Source organism: Molothrus ater, chromosome 1 (genome assembly GCF_012460135.2).
Source record: "Molothrus ater isolate BHLD 08-10-18 breed brown headed cowbird chromosome 1, BPBGC_Mater_1.1, whole genome shotgun sequence".
Taxonomy (NCBI): Eukaryota; Metazoa; Chordata; class Aves; order Passeriformes; family Icteridae; genus Molothrus; species Molothrus ater.
Window position 1 is genome coordinate 36,596,461 of NC_050478.2, and position 25,702 is coordinate 36,622,162.

The 25,702-nt window shown below is 37.6% G+C and overlaps 1 protein-coding gene across 1 annotated transcript in view; it reads right to left on the reverse strand.

Moving 5' to 3' along the window:
- Positions 1-25,702, reverse strand: part of TBC1D5 (TBC1 domain family member 5) — a 318,136-nt gene that overhangs the window by 264,691 nt on the left and 27,743 nt on the right. Inside the window, exon 2 of the mRNA XM_054514222.1 lies at positions 24,247-24,308. The gene's annotated coding sequence lies outside the window, so the exon portion shown is untranslated. The remainder of the gene's footprint in view (positions 1-24,246; positions 24,309-25,702) is intronic.

The window sequence follows — 25,702 nt, forward strand, 5'->3', positions numbered from 1 at the left end:
ATAGAACCATCCTTTCAGGTAGTTGTAGAGAGCATTAAACTCACAAGGCCTTTTCTCAAGGCTAAATAACCCCAGCTCCTTCTACTGCTCATCAGATTTGTGCTCCAGACCAACTTCATTGCCCTGCTCTAGCACACAGACATGCTCCAGCACCTCAGTGTCTTTCTTGCACTCATGGGGCCAGAACTGGACACAGGACTGTGCCCTCATCAGTGCCCAGTAGAGGGGAACAATCACTGCCCTGGTCCTGCTGGCCACACTACTCCTGATACAGGCCAGGATGCCAATGGCCTTTTTGGCCACCAGGACACACACTGGCTCATGTTCAGCTGCTGTAAACCAGCATCCCCAGGTCCTTTTCTACTGGGCGGCTTTCCAGCCACTCTGCCCCAGCCTGTAGCACTGCCTGGGGATGATGTGACTCAAGAGCAGGACTCAGCACTTGGCCTTGTTGAACCTCAGACCATTGGCCTTGGCCCAATCATCCAGCCTGTCCAGACGTCCCTGCAGAGGCTTCCTACCCTCCAGCATTCTTCCCCAACTTGGTGTCATCTGCAAAATGACTGCAGGTACACTTGATCATGTCATCCAGATCACTGATGAAGATACTTAAGAGGGCTGGTCTCAGTCCTGAGCCCTGGAGAACATCACTTGTTACTGACTGCCAGCTGGATGTAATTCTATTCACCACCACTCTCTGGGCTCATCCATCAATCCACCCATCCATCCATCCATCCATCCATCCATCCATCCATCCATCCATCCATCCATCCATCCATCCATCCATCCATCCCATCCATCCCATCCATCCCATCCATCCCATCCATCCAACGGTACACTCATCCAAGCTATGAGCAGCCAGTTTTTCCAGGAGAACACTATGGGAAACAGTGGCAAAGCCATGACTCACGGCCAGGTAAACAACATTCACAGCCTTTCGCTTCCATGGATCACCACATCACAGGACATCAGGTTAGATAAAAAGGAACCTGCCTTTCACAAACCCATGCTGGCTGGGTCTCATCATGCAGTTGTCCTGTACATGCCAGGCACTTAGGATGATCTGTTCCATGATCTTCCCCAGCACTGAGGTCAAGCCTTTAGTTCCCCAGATCATCCTTTTGACCCTTCTTGTAGACTGGCTTCACTTTGTCAGCTTGCAAAGTTGCAGTCAACTGGGACGTTCTCAGTGAGCCAAAGCTTCCGGTAAATGCTTTAAAGCACTTCATGAACTTTTCAGCCAGCTCCCTCACTACCCTTGGGTGGATCCCACCCATCCCCATAGACTTGTGTGTTTCTGAGTGGTGTAGCAGGTCACTGAACACTTCCCCTGGGAGTATGGAAACTTCATTTTGGTCCCTGTTCCTGTCTTCCAGCTTAGAAGACTGGGTACTTGGAGAACAGCAGGTCTTTCTTCTAAATACTGAAGCAAAGAAGACACCTCAGCCTTTTCCTTCTTCTTTGTCACTATATTTCTTCCTCATCCAATAAAGGATGGAGATTGTCCTAGATCCTTGTTTTGTTGCTAATGTATTTACAGAAACTTTTTTCTTTTACAGCAGTGGCCAGATTAAGTTCTAGTTGGGCTTTGACTCTTCTTGTTTTCTCCCTTCATACCCTCACAACACTGTTGTAGTCCTGAGTTGCCTGCCCCTCCTTACAAAGCTGATACACTCTTCCTTTCTCTTTCTTTTTTTTGCTTTCAGCCTGGCTGATGTTCTTCCCCACTGGTTTGTTATTCCATTTTAGGGCATAAAATTAGAACATGGGCTTAGTAACTGAATGTAGTTACTAAGTGGCACTTGCAAAACAAACAAAGGGAGTTATTTCTTCTAGTACTTACTTAAAAGTCAAGCCACAGAACTGTTTACTGTGGGACATTATAATTTTACAGAGGATCAAAAAGTTACCTGATTTTTGGAGGGGAGAAAAAATAGGGGATGAACAACACCACCACCAAAAAAATAACATACAAAAAACTCACAAGCCCCAAACAATACAGCTTCAGGTTGATAGGTAAAAAGACACCATTGCTGATTCTCCTCGGCAAAAGCTTCCTGATCTCCAAAAGGCAGAGAAGTGTATTTGGGAAATATTGCCACAGACTCCTCAGCAAACCTTCTTAGAATCTTTTCTTGGACAGGCTGGAAAAAGAATACTAGAAGCGTGTGTGGTCTGAGTAATTCTGGTTGTCATATGCCTCACTGCTAAAGGTTTAAGGAAAAAACAGACAAAAACCTGGAAATATTCTGCTCAGTAGTTATTATTTACTTATTCAGCATTTATAGACTGTGACAATCTCTCATATGGGATTCTAAATAACCCATCTGATTTTTTCAAGGTTTTGGATGGGACAGTTCAACAACTTTGAATGTTGTAAAAGAAGGGGAGAAGCAGAAAGAATTGTTCCAGTTTAAAACAGAATAAGAAAGATTTTCTGACAACAAAATTCACCTTTTTTAAAGAAGAGTTACCAGTTCAGTTTATTATAAATATCTCATTAAAGAAATCCATTTTGATTTCAAAATGCATTTTTTGTCCTACCCATTTAACATGTATGTTAAAAACCCAACATATCACTACTTTGTGCACTTAACTCAGTGTGAACTGAACAGGAATTTGAAATGTCCTAAAAATAAATTAACTGGGTTTTCATTTTCATGCAAAATTTAAAAAACATTAATTTTGTACATGTAAATAATATGTACATATATTTGTAAATGTAACTGCTTTAAAAATGCAGAAAGGTACTAGTTGTGTTTAGCAATAAATAAGTACAAAAGTACTACAGTAAAAATATAGTTTTTGAAAACCAAGTTTACTACAGACGTAACCTTTCCTTGGGAACATTAAGAAAGTTAAAAACTGATGATTAATGTACATGTAAGTCTTTATGTTCAAATCATGAATAAATGGCTGATTCAAGCTGCAGGAATAATTCCACTGATTTTTCTGTTACTATCGATATACTATGCTTACAGAAATATTCTCAAATAATAACATGATTATACTAATATAAATCTGCTCCTACAGCCTGCATTTCTATACTGTCATCATTCATTGCAAATAACAAACACAATAAAATAACCTTCCAGGAAAAAGCAAAAAGTCCTGCCCCCACAGACAGCAAGTACCCCTTGACAGAGCTTTGTGTGTTTTTCTGGCACCTAGATTCTACTTGCTGAAATTTGAACCGATGTGCTCAAGGAGCTTTCCTAAAGTTCACAGATCTAGAGCTGAAATTCTGCAGATCTCTCTCTGTATTGAAGTCATGTGGGGAAACAAGGTGACTGTGCTTGAATTTTTCATCTGATTCCTTCCTGACCTACAGAAGCACAATGAAAAAAACAAGCATGTCTGAACAAGATTTAAAATAGGAAAACAAAGCCCTTTTAATTTTGATTTTAGTCAGTATGGTCACTTCTCTGATTTTTCTTGAACTAACTATCTGTGTTAAAATACCATCACTTCCTATGACAAAGATTTCACTTGAAATTCTAAGCTGGGACCCACTAACAGAAAAACAGAAATCAATATTAAAAACTTGAATTGTTCACCTTGCAAGGATTGGAGCTGTAGGTTGTACTGACCCTGCATATTCAGAATTCATTGTTATATGGGTGGATGAGGTTAGGAAGACAATTGAAAAGATACTGAAAACTTACCATGTAACTGTAAAGTTACAGCATTCAACATCTACAAGCAAGTCCTTCAGCACTATGTGTTAAGATGCATTCCTTCACCAGTAACAGAGACATGAAAGAGAGTCTCAACAGCTTTAAGCTGCCTACTTTGCACTTAGTTTATTTTAATATAAATGCAATTTTAAACCTTTGCAGTTCTTTCCCCAAGATGAGCAGAAATAGAACGTGTTAAGCACTTGAACAATCAGGAGCTCCCTCCTCCCCATCCTTCAGACAACACACAATGTAAACTTTGAGCTCAACTTTCTAAAACTTTTTTCTTTTCTGAGATGACAATCTAGAATCTTGCAAGCAATGCAGATAGAATGGCATTATATTTTATCACTTCCTCAGTTTGGAAAGACAAGTATTTTCAGGGTAGGCCTGGTTCTTCTGTCTCAGAGAAAAGGGTGTCCAGACTGCAGCTATATGAGATGATGACTAACAGTGTTATTCTCAGTGAAGTGGTATAAAGACAGAGCTGCCTTCCACTAACCCGTCTCAGTTCTTTATTTCTTCACCTTTTATCTCACGTTCAGTATTTCTCTAACAACAGCCTTAATCTTTCCAACATTTTGCTTCTTTCCCTTTTTTAAAAATCACTCCAGTGTTCTTCGTAAATCTTTTCTCCAGTCCTTCAACTACTTTTCTCTGCCTTAATCTATTAATGCAAATGTTGCATGCATACAGATCATGTATGATCTGTACATGTAATCATGATTTTAAACTAAGACTTTTGGATATAAGTGGCAGAAAAGTTTAACAAATGACAGTCAACTGATATTCAAGTTTGTGTTCTCGGTAACTTCAGCACCAGCTGCAACACAATCCTCAAAACCAGAGGACAAGAAAAACAGAGGACTAGTTTTCATACCTGAGAAACAACCGCTATTCAGAAAGATGAAAGCAAGCAAGCTTTTCAAAGGTACATTTACACTCACAGACACATCACCCCTCATCCTGTTCCTCAGTGGTTTCATCAACCATACCTGAATGTACATTATGTCAATAAAATTCTACATATATCATTGATTTTGCCTATTACATGTATGCAATGAAAAAGGAACTTAACAAATGGGGGAAGGGGTGACTGAGAAAAGTAATTCTCTTTCCAACCTGAGGAAACTTTAGACAAATTTGCCTTTGATAATCGACTGAACAAGCTGCACTGCAAGCATCAAGGGATGGTGCAGGGATATCTAGCAGGTGCTGCAGTTTATCACAAAACCGTCTAAAATAATTGGAAGTGACAACCAGCACTACCACAAATGATTTATTAGTCTTTCACTCAGCTTTTCAGCTTCCTCAGGGCCAGAATAAATAATTTACCAACTCTGTATCTTCCAATCATTAATTCTTCCCTGTGCATCCAAACTACATTTAACTCTGCTGGGTTCAGTGGAATTAAAAACACAATATGAAGACTTTTTCCCCCCCAAGTATAGTATTATCTGACTTTATCTAAAAGTAAAATTGTCAATCAAAATTTGTATTGGTGATAGAAGGGATTAGAGCTAGCAACTAAAGTTAAGTTACAAAATATCTGCAGAATAAAATGAAAGCTAAACTGACGAGATATCAACAATGAAACGCTCCCAGGGGGTCAGGCGTGTTCTCAAGATATAAAGTACTGATAGTGTCTGAAGATATTGATGAGCATTGTATTTCTGATCCATAAAGTAACATTACTTACAGACAAACATCTTATATGTCCCACATGTAAGATGGTAAATGCAGGACGAAAACACTGGAAAGGAAACATTTAGAAAATAAATGAAAAAGGAGATGTGCGCAAAATGAAAGGATTAAACGTGAACATAATGATTCTGTAAAAAGGCAATACTTTCTTAGGAAATACACTAAAGATACAAGATTTACTAATGCCCTTGTGCTCATATCACAAAAAAAGGAATTTAAAAAAGAGTATTGTACAAGGCAGAATTAGAAAACAGGAGTATAAAATGGCATAAAACCAAAGTACATTTTCAAATTTAAAAGAGAATATATAAGGTACCATATTCCTATTAATTATGTAGAGAAAACATAGAGAAAACAAAATCACACCCTAAATCCATTTTTGATGTAAGATAGTCTTCTCTCATTAAATCAGCATCTATGATTAAAACCAAGATCATTTTTGTACATAATGTATTGCATTGTTAGAGCAGCATCTGTTTGTTGCACAGCAACACATTTTTCAGCTTTAAGAAACTGTACTGACATAGAAGAAACAACCTAGACTTTGAAGATACAAAAATATTTTTGCTTCCAAAACCATTTCTTACTAAAGGGGTTAATAACATTAATGTGCTAATATTCTGCATTCCAAGAGGAGGCTTCAAGCTGTTGGAAACATACAGAAGAAGAATTTCATGGTACTAACAGCTTTCTTTCTGTCCTATGGGACGGAGACAACTCAAACTTTTAAGTGCTTACAAGAAAAGCTGTGTAAAGCTATGAAGACTAATCAATAGGGCTTTCACCAAATGATAATACACTCTGAAATAAAATAAATTGGCCATAACAAAAATGCCTTACCCTTTTTCTCAACATTAATCTCAATACAGAGAAAAGTACAGTCCAAAATAGCTGACATACAAATATGTTTTCACACTGCTTTTAACAACACAAAAAATTTCACAAACACCAGAAATTTACATTAAATTATTTGAAAGCAATTATCCTATGTATTTCTCAAATCTCAATTGTCCTTTTTAGTAAGAGTGTAAAAGCTGTACTGTCAATTTTACTCTGTAGTAGGGTATTTCCTTTCTTCACTTAAAATGCAAAATCCTCTGCAACCAACCATGCACAAGCTGAAGTCAACCTCCCAAAATTTTCAAGAGAATGACACTGTTATAAGGGCTGAGTAATTTCATCACTGTTACAGGGGATGTTCTAAAACAATCCAAAATATCTTTAAAAAAGCATAATAATAATAATGTAAATAAAGCATAAGTTGGAGAACTAAATCACAGGATAGGTATTGTCTCTATGCTTTCCTCACAAGCTGGGCCAAAAACACCTTCAAAAACCTTAGGTCTCAGTAGACAGAGGAACATACTCTGAGAAGCCTACCAAAGACAAAAATACACTTGATCCCAGCATCAAATCATTAAGCCAAAAGTCATTTGCCATTGCAGTCAGTTATCTAGATTTATAAGAAAGCATTTACTGTTAACAAATTAAAAAAAAAAAAAAAACCAAAGTAAGATGCCTGTTCCTTACAGAGTACAGACACAGGTCTTGTAAATGAAGAGATCCAGGAAGCTGTTTTGTCATCTAACTTTTGATGCCAACTAGTTATGACATCTTTCTTGAACAAGTTCAAGGATTTTTTGACTTGGAGAAAAATGGATTTGGACATCAATTCCCTTAATTAAATTGAGTCCTGAATGCAAGTACACAATGAAGTTTTATTTCTCTTATAAAAAACCAAACAAATCCAAACCAAAAAAGCCCCACCATAAAAATCTGTGGAGTCTGTTTATACTCTTAGGCAAAAGTGCTGGAAGTGACAGCTGGTCACAGAAAATAATAGGCTAATCAGAGGCTGAAGTAATTCTGGCAAGAAAAAGGATTCAATATTTGATCTTTTTCTGATTAAAATGCAATTATAGCTATTGATATGATCATAGACTCTCAAAATGACCTCTCTCACACAGAAATGATTTAGTATTGTTTTAAGTAGTCTTTCTTCAAAGGTTAAATAAAAAATTGTCTGAGATTAAAAAATGGGGGTGAGAAGGATCAAGCCCAAGGAGGAGAATAAATCAGCCTTAATATACACAATTAGAAAGTTTCACTGAAATCTTTGCTGCCTCTAGAAGAATACAAAGTGTACAAGAAATTCTCACACACAGTTTTCAGCATATAAGAAACTAACTGCATTTCTTCATGCTCCTATCAGTTCTGGGTCTATCTACAGCCAATAACGCCTGCTTTAAAGAAATGTTCCTAAGCAAGTACTGGGTAAATTCATATTTGTATTTATCCCAAAAGAAGTATCATGCTGGCAAATGTCGGTTTTGACAAAACATCCTCACCTAAGGCACAGGTTCACAGATTTCCTCAGTCACTCTTGGTGTGATTTTTCACCTCCATCAATCTAGTTTCCTTTCCTCACTTTTTTTTCATCACAGCTATTTGTACATTCTGACAAAACCTTGAGGAAGAAGAAAGAAACACTCAGTTTTATCTCTATTTGCCATTCAGTAAATCTGTCATTTCCACTTTATCAAAAGGAAGTGAGGCAGAGAGGGGCCACAGAGCGTATGTGGTGGTGAGTTAAGGATTGAACTTGTCATCTCTTGATTCCCACAGCAACACTTTCTGAAGGTATACAAATCAACAGTGCATCCATCATTACCATTTTGGCAGAAAGCATAGGCTCAACCTCCAAGATTCCCCAGAGCTACATTTCAACCTGAGCTATCATAAACCATTTTCTGTCCACTATTACAAAAAACACAGCAACATACAAGGTATGAAAGGTAAGCCAAAGTTATGAATCCTGTTGAGTACATTTCTGAATAGGAGCCCTAAACAACACATTTCCAAGACTGAAACACACGAGAGAGAATTTAATTTAGGAAAATGCTAAGGGGAGCTCTACAATGTCTGTAAAAACCCATGCAAGCTATTAAGTACCTGGTATCTTTTTGACCTAAGTAAAGGTTAAAATCCAGTCTCTGAACTATCCCTAGATGTTGACCTAACCTCTGAGACATTGAATTAATTGTAAGAAAGGTCTGAAACCTACAGAAGACTCTGGGGAAAAGAAAACAAACACACAACCCAAACGCAAAAAGTTCACGCACAGGGGTTTCATCAAAGAAAGTCAACGACATCAACTTAGAAATACTTGACAAAAAAATTGCAAAAATGGCCCCTTTTTTCCCCTTCTTTTGAAGGAGGCTACTTTTGTTTTATTTTTAGTTTTAATATTCTAATCACTCAGCTGATCAGCCCAGTTAAAGCAGCAATGTGTAAAAGTCTAATTTTCAAGCCAAAAAAAATCGTTATCGCAGCTCAGACATTCGGGTCCATTTTCCTGTAAAGTCTGTTTTTCTTCCCACACATAGTGATCATCCTCAATGACTGAAATAGATGAAAAACATTGAGATTAGATAGGAAGTGACTTTACATAGGGGAGTATGACATTAGCTCAGACTTTAGCAAAGGAGTCGGCAGGGTTCACTGAAAAAGCTTTAAACTAGATTTGAAGAGGGACATAGCCAGGCTTGACAGATATGAGGTGTGAGAAAGGAAACCTATAGCAACCACCAAAGTAGCAAAAGGAGGCTTAAGAGAAGATACCATCAGTGAGTACAAGAATCCAAAGCCATAACCACAACATAGGATGAGGGGGTGTCCCTTTTCACCCCCACTAGGATATTGACATGATCAAATACTTTATAGAAAGTGCTGTAAAGCAATGCAAGCAGTATGGGAAACAAACTGGAAAAATAAGAGACAGGTGTGCAATTGAGACCAAAGGTCTTTGGTCTCAATGAGATTACAGTGATGTTGTAGGAGAGCTCCTGACTGGAATTTTGGCATGATGGACTACACGCTGTTTAGGAGACACAGACCAGGAAGGTGCTGTGGTGAAGTTGCCCTCTATGTGAGACAACAGATGGAATGCATTCAGTTCTGTCTTGGGATGGATGATGAGTGAGTTGAGAGCTTATGGGTTAAGATAGAAGGACAGACTAGCACAGGTGACACTGCTGTGGCTGTTTGCTACAGGACACATAATTAGGACAAAGAAGTGGACAAAGCATTCTAAGGCAGCCTCAAAGGTATAGGCCCTGATTCTTGTGGGGGTCTTCAACTACCCTGAGGTATGCCAGAGAAGAATACAGTAAAGCACTCACAGTCCAGGAAGTTCCTGGAAAAGCACTGGTAACAACTGTGTGAGACAGGTAGTAGAGGATCCCACAAAGAATGGTGTGCTGGCTGCCCAGCCTTATAGTAACAAAGAATGCCTTATTGGTGATGGGAAAGTTGGGGCCAGCCTTGGTTTCACTGTCAAGAGCAGATCTCACAAATCTCTGACCCAAGAGACCAGGGTAAAGGAATGTTGAAAGGAAGGCTTTCCACTGGTCAAAGAGAATTGGGTTACAGAACACCTAGCTAAACGTGACATCAACAAGCCCATGGGCCCTGGAGGGATGCATCCAAGAGAGCTAGAGAACACCACAGCTAGGCTGCTCATGGTCCTTTCTGAAAGGTCATGACCATCAGGAGAGGTGCCTGAAGGCTGGAAGGCAAATGTCACCCTGGTCTTAAAAAAGGGCAAGAAGGAGGACCCAGGGAGCTACTGGCTGGTCAGCCTCACCTCAATCTGTGGGAAAGTGTTGGAGCACCTCATTCTGGAGGCCATCTCTATCCACATGGATCACAAGAAGTGATCAGAGTAGTCAGTATGGATTCAATGAAGGTAAATCATGCTCGACCATCAACCTGACTGCCTTCTGTAGTGAAACAAATACCTGGGTGGATGAGAGGAGAGCAGTGAGTATTGTCCACTTTGACTTCAGCAAGGCTTTCATCACTGTCTCTCACAATATCCTCATGGACAAACTCAGGAAGTATGGACTGGATGAGTCAACAGTGGGGTGGATTGAGGACTGGATGAACCTGAGGCTTGTAATCGGTGGCACAGAGTTCAGTTAGAGGCCTGTCACCACTGGTGCTCATCAGAGTTCTGTTCTGGGCCCAATATTGTTTAACTTGTTCATCAGTGACTTGGGTGAAGGGGCAGATGCCTCCCCAGCAAGATCACTGATGACACAAAGCTGGGAGAAGTGGCCAATACTCCAGAGGGCTGTGCAACCCTTCAGAAGGACCTGAACAGGCTGGAGAGATGGGAAGGGAAGAACCTTCTAAAACTCAAGAAAGACAAATGCATGTTCTGGCACCTAGGGAGGAATAACCCCATGCAACAGCACAGGCTGTGGGCCTGGAAAGCAGCTCTGCAGAAGAATACCTGGGGGTCCTGGTAGACAGCAAGCTGTCCATGAGCCAGCAGTTTGCCCAAGAAGACCAAGGGAATCTGATGTTCATTAGAAAAAGAACTGTCAGCAGAGCAAAGGAGGTGATTGTGCCCCTCTACTCAGCCCTGGTGAGGACACACCAGTTCTGGACTGGTGCTACATCCAGTTCTGGGGCTGCATCCAGTTCTGGACTCCTCTCAGCAAAAAAAAGACATGGAGCTCCTGGTGCGGGTTCAGTAGAAGATGCAGAGATGATTAAGGGACTGGAGCATTTCTCTAATAAGGAAAGGATGAAAGAGTTGGGCCTGCTCAGCCTCAAGAAGAGATAACTGAGAGCAGAGCTCATTATTATGCATAAGTATCTGAAGAGAGGGTGTCAAGAGGATGGAGCCAGGTTCTGTTCAGTGGTGCTGAGCAATAGGACAGAGAGGCAATGGGCAGAAACTAATGCACAGGAAGTTCCACTTGAACATGAGGAAAAACTTTAGTGTGTGACTGACCAGGCACTGGAACATGGAGGCTGTGGAGTCTCCCTCACTGGAGATACTCAGGAATCATTTAGATGTGCCATTTGCCCTAGGATGACTCTGCTGGAGCAGCAAGATTGGACCAGATAACCCACTGTGGTCCCTTCCAGCCTGGCTCATTCTGTTATTAGAGTAAAGAATTATTATTTAGCAGTAGAAGCAGGACTCATTCATGTTGTCCACATATTGGGGGACATCCAGCCCATCCATGAAATAAGGCAGCTATAAGTATATACCAAAACCAGCATATGCTATGATCTTTTCTGCATTCTGCACAAACAAGCATCACACAAACCACTTCATTTTGCTACTTCATACAACAAATAAAAGCCACAGTAATTTTGCAGTGAAAAATCACTCTCTATGTAACGAAATGCCCAGACTTAGGAGCAACATACTCTCATAATCAGCATAACAAAGGCAGCATGAGAGAAAGCAACTCAACTTCTAATCACGTTTTAGCTAACAGGTTGGTAGACACAACCATATGGAACAAGTAACGCCTCTTATCTGAATGAATGGAATGCACTTCAGCTGTGTGTTTGCTCTTCTTAAATTATTAAGATTATGGGTGCACTATCTACTTGAGAACAATGTAAGAAAACTAGAACATTGCAACTTCCAAAGCTCAAATACGTTCAAACACGAGGTCTCTAACATGCTTTAACTGTTCAATTCTAAAAACTTCAGAAAGAAAAGATATACCATTAAAATTCAGTTGTAGTTCTAACTACAATATATTTTTAAAATGTAACTGAAGGTAAAAGGCTGAAAAAGACTGAATATCAGAAAATGAAACCTTGCATCACAGGGCTTATGACAGTTCTACTATGTGACCCCTTCTTCCTCCAGTCTTCCTTCCACGTATTTAATAATCTGTTAGCAGAAATTTTTGTGGAATTTGCTGTCAAAAAGAAATAGTGAGGATGATCATGTTTTCACAGAAGCAATGTTAATAATGCATGAGGAAATGCAAAATATTTAGTTGCAATTTTCTGAGCTATTTAGCAAAATATTCACTAATCTTTTGCTTCATATACAGTATTCGGGTAAAAAATAAATCCCCAAATCCTTTCTATCTAATCAGATAAATTCCTAATATGAATTAAGCAAGTAATTATTCTTTTAACTTACTCCATATATTCTCCCTTTCTCCCTTTTGAAAAGGCACTATTTTTTCTTACCTTTACCAATCAAATCTCTCAGTGGAACAGTTCCTTGGGTAACACTCCCTACAACTCCCCTCACATTTGCAGGACCTGGTTCTCCTTGTGCAGTTTAACCTTGCCAGGTTAAAGGAACATCATAGCATGGATCAAGCAATCCAGAGGTTTTCTGAAGTGTGTGGACCACAAGTTCATGACACAAATTATCAAGGAGCTATTGAGGGGAAGACTTTCTGTTGGATCCCATACTTACACACAAAGAATAACAGATTAAGGATATAGAAGCTGAAGATGACCTTAGCTGCAGTTAGCACAAGATGGTGGAATTCTGCACTCTGAGAGGAGGTAAGAAAGAAAAAAGCTGGGTCATAAGCCCAGACTTCAGCAGAGGAGACTATGACCTGTTCAGGGATCTGCTTGGAAGAATCACATGGCAGATGGTTATAGAGAGAAGGGTCCAGGAAAACTAATTGTCAGGGATGTCCTCCTTCAACCCTAAGAACAGTACATGCCAAAAACCATGAAAATGAGCAAATGTGGTAGAAGACATAAACGGCTGAACAAGAGCAGCTGGCAGAACTCAAATACAAGAACAAATCATACAGGAGATTGAAGCAGAGACACACAAACTGGTCTGAAGTCATATGTGAAGGAGTGTAGAGATCAAAGCAGGGTCCCAAGGACATCAGCAAACAAAATGCCACCACTCAATTCTTCTATTGAAGAATAGCACAAAGGAGGATCCATGGATTTACAAGCTGGTCAGCCTCACACAAATCAGCACAAAGATTTACACCATGTGCCACACTACAGGCTGAGAGCCAAGGATCTGCAGATCTTTGCAGAAAAGAGCCCAAGCAATCTAGTGGACACCATGTTGAACATGAGCCAACCACGAGTACTCACAGCAAAAGAGGTAAAGATCATTAGAAGGTGTTTTACTGGAAAGTCAAGGGAGGTGGTTCTTCCTCTTTAGAAAGCATTGGTGATATCCTTCTGGAGTACTCAATACAGTTTTGAGCTCCGCAGTATAAGAGAGACATGGACTTACTGCAGTGCACCCAGCAAAGGGTCTGAAAGGTGATTAAGGGTTTAAGCGTATGAAATACGAGCAGATATTGAGAGAGCTGGACTGTTCAGCCCACAGAGGAGAATGCTCAGGGGCTTTTATCTGGACATTTCTGATAGGAAGGAGTGCAGAAAATTGAGCCTAATTCATTAAATGGCATTCATTTAAATGGCAACCAGTCAACAGACAAAAGTTAATGGATACGAATACAAGGAAACTAATTTAAAAATACTAAGAACTTCTTTTACTTACAAAATAATCAAAGACTGGAACAGGTAGTCCAGAACAGTTGTGAAGGCTCCACCTTTGCAGATATTCAAAACCCAATGAGACAACCTCCTTAAGAACCTGCTCTAACTGAACCTGCATGGAGATAAGAGGTTTCACTTGATGATCTCTAATGGAGTCTTCTAACCTTAAATATTATGTCAATCTGTAATTTGATTTATGGGAAAGCATAAAAGGTTTTGCTCAAGTTATTTGTATACAACACTGGCATTAAAAATATATATACACATTTTCAAATATTGTCAAGCACGTTATTTTTCTGTTGTTTTTTAAGGCTCTGAAAGCATCATGTGAACAAAACACTGTAGTTGATAGCACGATCTTAATGAAATAATTGCATAAAAATATTTCTTTGACATCAAAATATACATATTCACATGGACTGACACATATCTTGTATCTAACCAGAGCATGAGTTTTGAAAACAGAGGGTTTGAACATTCATTCTTGTTTGTACCAGAACAGCAGAAGAACTAGAATGAAAAGGTTTTGAAGGGAAAAATTCAGGTACATGTTGAAAACCAAAGACTTACAAGATGGAAGAACTAATAGAGGTGCATATGAGAAAAATTGCAAGATAAAATTTGAATTCCTGTATAGAGGATGTCATTTAAGCCTTATAAAATTACACATACATTTTTACCTTAAGACAGCTTTGGAACACTGAAGAAACAATGCATCACAGGGAACTTACTTAAGAAAAATCCTATCATATTGGCCAAACAACTAATGTTTTTCCAACAATACAGGCTTTTTTCCTACATTATTTTTTCTGGTGTCGAGAAGTTTTTAAAACAATGTTGTACTTTCTGAAGACCAAGAACAGCAGAAATGAGTAAATTAGAGTCAAAAGTAGTAAAACACATAATTTTCACTCCTGCTGTTGTAAAATAGAGAGAAATTTAAAGAGACAGGAAGCAATTAATACCAGCGCATTTCATTAATCCGGCGGCAGTATTGTTCTCACCATTCCTAAGAACTGTGTCTGAGTATTGCTTCATGACTGTCTCCCACCCCCTTCAACTGTCTTTTTTTTCACTTCTTCCTTGAACTAGCACTAATGTAGTAAGATCAGAAAATTAATAACATTTAAAACTAACATAGCAAAATAATGCCTGTATGCACAAGCAGCAGACTGCATATAAGTGGTGAAAACACAAGGCTAGGGAAGGAGCTTTGCAAGGCTACTTTCTTCAATACCTGAAGTGGTTCTCCCAAAGAGTCATTATTATTATGCTTCAGTTTAGACTGAAGAGTAGCATTTATTCAGACAATAACTAACCAATCTGTCCCAGAACAAAGGTAGCAGAAAAAGCACTTAATATTATCTAGAAAGGATAAAATGCTAGTGTTATCCATATTATTTGCATTTTCAGTGAAAGAAAAATTTAGTCACTCAGTAGTAGCCAGAGTATTTTTTTTACTTCATTTGGCCACATAAACTTCACTTTTACTTCACTTTTTATTTGCTTGTCCACATAAACTGAAGTTGTCAAATTTTGATTTTGCAAACTGAAAGCAAGGTGCATGGTCTCTCCTAAAATAAATGTGCAGAGAACGAGGAACCTCTGGTTCCTACTTTAAGATTTGAATGCTTTACAGGAAAAAAAAAAAAGAAACAAGAGAACCACAATCTTTTGGGTTCTTTTACTTTTAAAAAAATTAGTCCTTTTAAAATGTTTTCCATAATTTCCATTAGCAGCAACTGCGAAAGCTGAGCTGCATCTCCTCCAAAATTGCAAACTTACACTTTATTGGTTTGCATTTAGCTATTTAGCAATATTACCTTCCTGAGGTCAGCTTAATCCCATAATTAACAGTTTTATATCATTAATAGCCCTTTCTTCTCATTTAGAGCATTTTGCCACACAATTTTTCCATACTGTTGGTTCACAGAGCAAAATATCTCCTTTTTTGCTTCTGAATTTTTCGGAGCTCTGCTCCATCCCAAGCCACCACCAACACATTCACCTTGATTCTCTCAAGTTAAATGACTGTAATGAACTCAGTTCAAGATCAGGATTCTTCTTCCATAAGGACCAGACTGAACCTTCCTTTGGAAAGTAAATCTAATTTACCCTTTTTGTACAGTGCTGACACATACCTTAAAGCAAGACAACCAGAACAGTCCTATGGTCAAGATTACCTGGTAATTTTAAAAAATCACCGCTTTAAATTTACAGAAAGAAGTCAGAAAAGAAAAAGGGAGAAGATCTTTCAAAAACAGCTGTAGCCTGTAAAAGAAATTAGCATGAATGACTGTAGGGAAAATATCAGCAATAGACTTTGAAGAAATCTGGCTTGGGTCACAGAAAAGAAAACAGAGGCAGATGCTAGGCTGCCTAGCCCAGGTCACTGCAGGGAGAACAACAGCTGGTTATGTGAGTCTTGCCCGGGACTAAGAGCTGGTGCTTGATTCTGCTGTGCAATTATTCAATACCTCCTTGATGATTTTAGTATAGGAGAAAAACTGAAAACAAGATGGATTTTTTTTTGGGGGGGGGTGGTGCTATGACAAATTGAACCATTTATTTAGTAACAAAACTTCTCTTCTGTGTATATCTCACAAAAAGGTTCAAATGTGCACTGGCTACACAGATTTTCCTCTGAAATATAAGAAAGAGTTTTTGAAGTGCTCTACCAAGTTATCAATATTTTAACAGCTCTCTTAAAAGCTGTTTCATAATAGTGCAGATACTTTGAAGACTGTCTATATTCATTCCATATTAACTGTAGTATATTTTAAGACATTTTATTTTCACATCCAAACAGGGGTAAGAATAGGGAGTGTCCTCTGATCACTGTATCCACAACCACTTTTAGTTGAGAGTTTAAAAATTCCTTTTTATAACCCACCAAGCAATGTTCAGTTCAACTTAGGGGAGTTGTTAATCCACCCAAGGCTTTTATTAAAACCTCTACCATTGTAATTTCTGGATTATGTTACAGAAAACTGAACTCATATTACAGATACTGGTAAGCAAAAGGAAATTTTTAAAGTGAATTTTTCCATGATTGCCCAGCTCACCATTTCATGACTCATGCATTCCTTCCAATCATATTATTCATCACTCCTTTTCATGAAGGCAAGAAATTATAAATGATTACCATCTTGATTTGTCTGAGCACAGAAAAAAATATCTTTAGAATCAATGGACAACTCTACTCCATAGATCAGCTAGTTATTCAAAATATGCTTCACTAAAAATGCAGAATACGCCTTCAGATGAGCCTGTAGTTTTACTAATTGTTTCAAGAATGTATAGCATGCACGTGCATACAATAAAGGCTCTCTCTAAGAAAGTTTTAAGAATAGCACTTTTTTTAGGTGATTAAAGAGAAAAAAAATATTTAAATTTTTTTGAGGTTGTTACCAAAATAAACTTCTTAATTCCAAGTTTTTCATTTCCAGCCAGTACAGGTATTTATTAAGAACAAGTAGGCATAGCAAGGCAAACAAAACTGTTCAGAAACTGAGAAAGAAAATGTTAAGAAAATGTTGGTTCAAATGTTTTGAACCAACTAAAAAAATATATCTTAGATACACTAGGACAAGGAGTTTCCTAGCAGAGGAACAAAAACAAACTGTATAGAAAATGAACTGTATAAAACCAGAAAAAAGTAAAAAAAGTGAATGGAAAAGTTTAAGTCCTATGAATTTCATGCTGAAGCTTACTAGATGAAAGTTCAGTTTTGTAGTACTAATCTAAAACCTTTTGTATGAAATGTTGGAATTTAGATAAATATATTTAAATGGGACTGTCCCAGATGCCTTGGATCTTTTAAAATTCTGATCAACTGAAATGTCGTACTAAACACACACATACTCTGACACACAGAAACATGAGACTTAATATAAACAACAATCAAGAAATAAACAATAATAAAGCTCTTCACACTTAATATTTTTGCTGGTTTTGTAACTACTGGAAGGGATGTTTTTAATGTTTGCTTATCCTCACAACAGAGTAAGGAATGTTAAACCCAGCTACAACCATATGTCAAATCCAAGCGCCTGGGATAAAGAAATAGCCTAAAATTAATGTTTACTAAATATAATGCTGTAGAGAATATATTCATCATCTTCAGTGCTACTATCAGCTTGTCGTAAGTTATACTTGAATGTTTACAAGATCAGAATTTCAGTTGAAAGGAAAGACCTATTTAAGGAGACTCACCACACAGGGCATAACTTTCTTCATTGAACTTCTTGACTCCTCACTGTATCGCCAGTAAGATGTTAGAGGTTCTTTCTGGTAGGCATCTTAATGTATATGGGGTAAGATATTATACCTACACATGGCAAGACAAGGTATGCTGGTGGTATTCTACAAGCATACTAACTTCATGCAAATTAGTGGCAGTTACACTAGAAAAACTGATCTTTAGCTTCTCTCAGCACTGGAGACAGAATGAACAAGGTTACGATACTCTGACTACTACCACACTGCTAGTAAGTTGCATCCAAGGTAGATGTGTCTTGTCAGTATAGACTGTTGCAGTGTGATGTAATACCCTGTTTCAGCTATCCCAGTTCCTCCCTCGGGTGTGCCAACAACCTCTCCCTTCCCCTCCCCCTTGCCCTCTTCCTAAGTGCCGTCAATCTTAACATTCCAGCAAGGGCATCATCTGATTGGCAAAGTTCAAAAGATGCCTCTCAGCCCTAGCAACATTGGGCTATCCAGGAGTCACTTGTCCCCTGAGACTTCCCCCCTCCCACCTGGTTGGTGGAACACCTACCCCTTCCCTCCCCCTCTCCCCGGGCTTAAAAGACACCGTGACCACGCGGTTCTTTAGTTCTGTTGGAGCTATTGCAACATTCAGAGGTCTGTGTGCTAGGAATAAAGCTCTGGATCAAACCCTCCAGCAGAACCCATCTCCTTTTTCCTTCACCGTCACCTAAAGCCTTTCCACCAGAGGTAAGCCTGAGTTCCTGCTTGCCTGGACTTGTAATAATACCCAGCTAGCCAAGGGTGTCTCTGGGGTGAGACCACCACAGCTGCCACCTTTGGTCCAGCAGCAAGGCCAGACGAGCCCAGGCACACACATTCCATCCGGTAATATTGGGATTTAATCTCAATAATAGACAAACTTGCAAAGTGCTCCTTATCTAGACATCAGCAAATTCATTAAAACATATTTCAGTATGAAACAGAATCAGCAAAAACATTTGGGATTTGAGGCTACTAAACTCAACAAGCTATGTTTCTCAAGTTGCTAGTCATCTTTTAGATGCTGCCCACTCCCCACAGTTAACATAAATAAAAAACACCCCACTAAATATTGCTTAACGTTTACATAATATTCACTACCATTACTGAAATATAACTAGTTACTGTAATTCTCATGAGGATTTATTTCACTGCCTGCAAAATAGGAGGTATTTCCTCTCCCAGAAATACACCACAATATATGGACAGTTTATGTCAGGTGACTTTATGAATATCCTATTAAAGAAGTGGGAAGGGGAGATACTGTAAAATCAAAAAATATTAGATTGCAGTTTACACTGTGAACATCTGAGAAGCCATGCTTTGCATAAAAATACAAAACAGATAACAGTGCAAACAGAACAATTTACAATGTGAATGTTTAATCATGCAGACATACCTTTTAAAGTTCTTTCAGATAAAAAGGTAACATCTTTCCTACCACGAAAATTATGTAAATAAATACACAAATATTGTTGTAAGTAGGTAGATATTTTGATAATATAATAGAATGATTCAACTCTGTAATTGCTTTCAGATGTCCAAAACAAAAGACCCTGTGCTCTTAATAACCCACTGTTTCTAACAATATTAAGCCAGGGAATTCCTACCATCATAATATTGCTTACCACAGTTACACCATTTCTCTCAAATTCTCATCTTCCTATAGCTGCAGCCTCCCTGTGTGATCCTTAGTTTGAGTCAGGAACAACTGCTTTTTCCTTTTGGACCATGCTGTAGAGTGCAATCATGGACTAGGCCTGGTAATGTCTTGCTGATTGCACCTATTCCCTCTTGCAGACATTCTCTTTCTAGGCAGTGCTGCAAAGATTCTTCTGTGAAACACAGAATTTCTACTAGCTTGAAGCTTCTTGTTTTGTTAGGTTTTTTTAGCCAAGTCTTACTAAGACCTGTATTTCATGTGAACTTATATTTTAAATAATGTCTACAACATCTTTTTAAAATATGAGACTTTCATCAATGTCAGCTCTGATCAATCCTACATCCCTTCATACAGACTTCCAAAATGCCTCGCAAAGCAGCTCCCCTATAAAATGAAACAGAACTTGAATATTCATTTTACAAAGCCAACACATATGTTTGGTCACAAATACTGGATTATTTTTCTAGTATTTCCTTCTTTTTAAACTTGTAAAGTTTGATTTGAGAGAGTGCTGATCCCTATTCTGTGAAGCAAGCTAGCATCATTAGGATGACAAAATCAAGTCTTATTGTGGCAAGAAGAAACATCATTTAGTGTCAACAACACACTGCTATTGATTTGAACTCCTCCTTGCCTCACGGGTGAAATAACAAGCTCCTACACACAGACTCTCTAAGCATACCAATAGAGGAAAGAGGCAAGAAAAATACTAAAAATGGCTGTATTAAAGATACAACAGGAAATATGTGAGTCATGAGATGCAAATTCTTTTATCTGTATGAAACAAATTGAAGAAGAGCTTAATATGGCTTCTGCAATTTCTATGGAGTTAGATTAGAACAGAAATATACCTACCAATAATATACCAGATTTAGGCTTCCCAACCAGTATCTCCTAACTGTTCAACACTCTCTGTGAAACAAGTCAGCTTCATGTTCATTATCTAATACTTACTAATCATTTTTCTAAAATGTTGCCTTATTTTAGCACCCCAGTTCACCATTTCAGCAGAAATTATCCTTTAACAATACTGGTAGGATCTCATCAAAGCAGAGCTAAGAAACTGTCAACACAGCCAGGTTGACTCTTTTCCTATTTCTGAACAGACTCCAAGACTTTTTTTTTTTTCACTTCAGAAAAAAAAAAAAAGTATCTTTCTTTTTAAAATATACAAAAAAGAATAAACCCATGGTCATGCAACATCAGTATAAATACCACTCTGCACAGTGCCCTGGTTTTGGTTGCAATAGAGTTCATCTTCTTCCTCAGGAGATAGTACAGAACTGTGTTTTGGATTTAGGATGAGAATAATGTTGGTAACACACTGATGTTTTTGTTGTTGCTAAACAGTGCTTAGTCTAAGTCATAGGACTTTTCAGTGTCTCATGTTCTGCCAGTGTGGAGGTGCATGCACAAGAAGCTGGAAGACAGCACAGTCAGAACAGCTGATCCAAACTGGCCAAAGGGATATTCCATACGACAGAACATCATGGCCAGTATATAAACTGGGGGGAGTTGACCAGAAGAAGCCAATCACTGCTCAAGGACAGACACAAGCTGGGGGACAGTCAGCAGGTGGTGAGCAATTAATTTTTTTTAATTGTTTTTCTTGGGTTTTATTCCTCCTCTCTGTTTTCTCTCTTCTCATTACTATTATTATTATATTTTACTTTCTTTCACTTTTTATTTCAATATCTCATGGGGTTTTATTATTTTCCAATTCTACTCCTCATCCCATCATGGCAGAGAGGGGAGTGAGTGAAGGGCTACAAAGTACTTGGTTGCCAGCAGGGTTAAACCACAACACACATCAATAGCTCCTTTTCTAGAACTTAAAGCTATGTATTTAAGCAAATCTGCAAACTAAAAAATGTAGTGAAATGAAATACTGCTCGTTTTGTCTAACTACACTAAAATTTAAGCTAATTTCAAACATTTTTGTAGTATCAATTTAGCATGCTAGAATTCCATCGTCTATCTCTTAAAACACGAACAAAGTAATATACACGGCATAAAAAATTACTTCAAGATAACTTCCTTGTTAAAAATACTTAAGGAACAAAGCTATTTTCATACCACATCCAGAAAACGGATGAGGTGTGAAAGAAATCTCTTGTTTAATGTGACCTTTGGCTGTACTTTCACTTGTCATCATTATGAAGTAGCTACTCTCAGTGCCAACACATAAGCTGCGTTATATTATCCCATAACAGTAGTAGCACGTCTTTCAGGGAGTGTTTCATACTTCAAGAAACTGGTGGCAGAATGCACTGACAGCACTTACCTTTGTAGCTGCTTATAATAGGTCTTATTCAACAATAAGACCTCATTTACAAAACGAAATAAGAGGGTACTAAATTTCAGAGAGCATTTCGCATAAACTAGGATATGTTGAGGAACTCCCTTGGAGTTCTCAGCTTCAGTGAAAACATTCAAATAAGAAGAAATGTAAATTTCAGATTGGAACTCTGCCCCAAATAATAATATTCAGAGCTTTGTTACTGTGCACACACCAAAAATACTGCATCATTAAGATCTGCAACATACTTGACTTTTCTTAACGCATGTAATTAAGAAAATATTTCTGGAAAGCAAATGAATTTGAAATTCAAGTAAGATTAATAGAACAAATACGGCAAATTTACGTTTTATACAATGGTAGCAAGCTGCAGAATAAAAATCAGTAGCTATCATTATCTAAAGCTGTTCATCTAACACCACAGAGAGAAAAACTATTGATACATACTGTACACACATTTTTATCCATGTATATAAATCAAAGGAAACAGCTTCCTTTAAGGCAAGCATATGAAGATACTAAAGCAAGATACAAATTAAATATTCATACATTCAATATTTCAAAATAAGGAATTTGGATATACACATGCATAATTTAAGTTCTATAGTGAAACCTGTCTACAGAGGCCATTTCTACTGTATTTCAACAGCATTGAAACTTGAAATGTACAATGCAGCCTTTCCATGCTGTGTTAAAACTTTAAAGTATATAGTAATTCATTTCAAGCACTAAACATGGAATAAAGGCCACATTATGCACATGGCACTTCTGCAGAGGAACTGCTGCTTTGCCCTATTCATTACAGCTCTGAAACAGGGCTGTCAGTCCTGCAAGGTGCTTTCGGACTGCCTGAGGTACTCACTGGGAACTGAGGCCAAATAAATAGGCAACTTCAGGAACAAGGTGGCTCACTGGCCCTGAAGAGTCCATCACTCAGAATTGACTCCAAGTCAAATTCTGATCCCAGGTACCAGTTTTAAACTCTGTTGAGCTGGTGCCCACAGCTAAAGCCTGAAATTGGCCCCTTACACTGTCCTTATACAGTCATTCAAGCCTCTATGGAATAAAGGTGATATTTCAGACCTTTCTGATTGGCAGAGGAAAGGAACGCAAAAACAGGTTTCACACTATGTTGTGCACTAGAAATTATTCTTTGTGATCACAGAACCTGGAAGTAGTTTCTGTACAATAACACAGGCATATTAAATTTGAAGAGCTTATAAATTTCTATGCATTCAAAAAACCCTGGGAGAAAAGAAACCCCTTACTATCCATCCACCTTCCTTCCCTTAACATGTATCTCTTTCTGCATGTGTCATCTAAAGATACCAGCATTCCTCCCCATGTATTTAAAACCTCGCCACTGAAAAAGAATTCTCCATATGGGTTATTAATGTGAATATTTTATTTTCTTATTAAAAGCTAAATATATTTAGTTCAAACATCAAAAGCCTCATTTTAAAAACATTCATTTTACTGGGACAAAAATATATGTTAACTTGAAGAATAATTAAAGAACACTTATTAAGGGGAAATAAAACTACTCTATTTCTACATAGTTTAAAGTAGACGTTTATCTTTGCCCCTTAAAGGTCACTCATTTTATCTTGGCACACCTATGAAATCATAGAAGCAAAAGCAAAGTAAGTAGAAAAGTGGTATTAAGGAATATAAAACTAAACAAAATTAGTATCTACATGGTAAATTACTTCATTGAAAACCATCTATGGATTCTGCAAAGAATATACTTTTGCCTTAGAGCTAGTACTTTAATTTTCAAGAACTAAGAAAAAAAAATCAAAACTAGTCAGTAACAATGCAGCGTCGAAAAGCAATAAACTCAAAATTAAGTTATAAATAATTTAAAGCATGTCATGAAGATGTATTAATAATTCATCAGATAAATAATTTACTAAATAATCAAATAAATAAATAATGAAATACATAAATAAATCAGCAAATAAATAATTCTGCAAAATAACCTAAACAATAAGTCACTAAAACAAATGACAAACCTACAAAACTACAATGATTTTCTAAATTCTGATAGTTTTAAATAAACAAATGTATATAAACTAGATCAATCTTTGGTGGATAGAGAAATATTTTTCACTGCTATTGGTGAATTCCTGATTACACTGCACAAGGATACAATTTTAGATTTTACAAGAGTGCAGTTTTTCCCTTGTAAATTATTAACATGATTGCTACAATACATTCTGCTCTGTATTTTACATGTAATCCCTTTATGTAGCTCATTTTTCCCCCCAAAAATGAAAATCTCTTTACAACATTCTTAATTCACATATTTCTTTTTTTTTCCTGGGTGCAGTACTTACAACACTGAAATAGCCTTCTTGGTGGTTCTCTTATTGTCTTCTGCAAACCTTCAGAAGTTTTGCTGCAGGGGAAAAACAAGTAGAATAACCTTAATTATTACAGATGGTATCTCATTCATTAGCAGATGACAACATTTTATTTGAAAGCACAAGAAAAGCTGTTTTATAATTCTACAAAGCAACTTAATGCGAAACAACCATTACAGTTTGCAGACTACCAAAAGTTTTTAGAAGTCTTTGGTGGAACGAATTCAAGCAGACTGAGGCCTGTTTCTTGTATTTAAGCTGACACACAATCTGTGCAAACTGGCACTAATTCAGATGTAAAGACAAACCACGAGAAGGACAAAATACTTGGCTGACATCTAATGTTATCCTTGATTTTGGAAGTTCATAGTCCTTGAAAGAATACAGTGAGATCATTTAATATCCACTATCTAAGTACATTCACAACTTAATTAGAATACTGCACTCCAACGCCAACATTGGTACCACAAAGGTCAAAATCCACTCTTCTCCTCAATCAATTTTCAGTCTCCATTTATTTTAATGAATAATATTGACAGTCACCACAGCTTTCTTCAAAGTGGTACTCGGTAAATACAGCAGTTGAAGAAATGTGCCACAAGTGTAATCATGCTACCAACTTTTATCTGTTCTGTCAAAAAAGGTTTACTTGCTTTCTTCCATAACACACATTACATACAGGGAAGAACAAGACAGTTTTACAAACCATGCTACTGACATGGATTCTTTATCTCTGTATGGAGTACAAAAATGAAGAAATACATCAAACCTGAAGTTGTATGTTGCATACATGCATGGGTTTTTGCTCCTTGTTTCAAAGAAAGTCAGTGTGCAGTGTTGTTTCTGGAAGCAGTATTTCAAATTGCTGATGGTGCTGCTGTATTTCAGCATTTAAAAGCATAAAGGATAATTTACTCCTAAAACTACCTGGGCACGTTATATTTAACAAGTCTCAAATTCTCTTTAGGGATTATAATAAGAAAACACTTTGCTTAATCATAAATTTTATATTTATCTTGGCTAAACACCCTCCTTTGGATAGACTGCCATGTTTTGTCAAGAAAAATCAACACAGTGGAAATGAAGTACTTGTTCTGTTGTGTGGTCATTCAAAAGAGTATGTAGAAGTAATGTAAATGTGCACCAGTGCTGCTGATAATTTCACGCTCTCATACACTCATTTCAATTTGCTTTAAAAAGGACTATTCCTCCTGGCTAAATATAGTCATCATGAAAAAGCATACCTCCCCTTTGAGCTAATAACACTGCAAGCCTCAAGACACAACAGTACAAAAACTTCTATATTTTAAGGAACCTGAAGCACTTTCTCCTCACAGTATGTGTTTCTGAAGTGGGACAAATGAGACTGGGTTTTTTTTATAAAAGTATTCGCATTTAGTGTGCAGATTTCTCTTTGAAAATGACAATT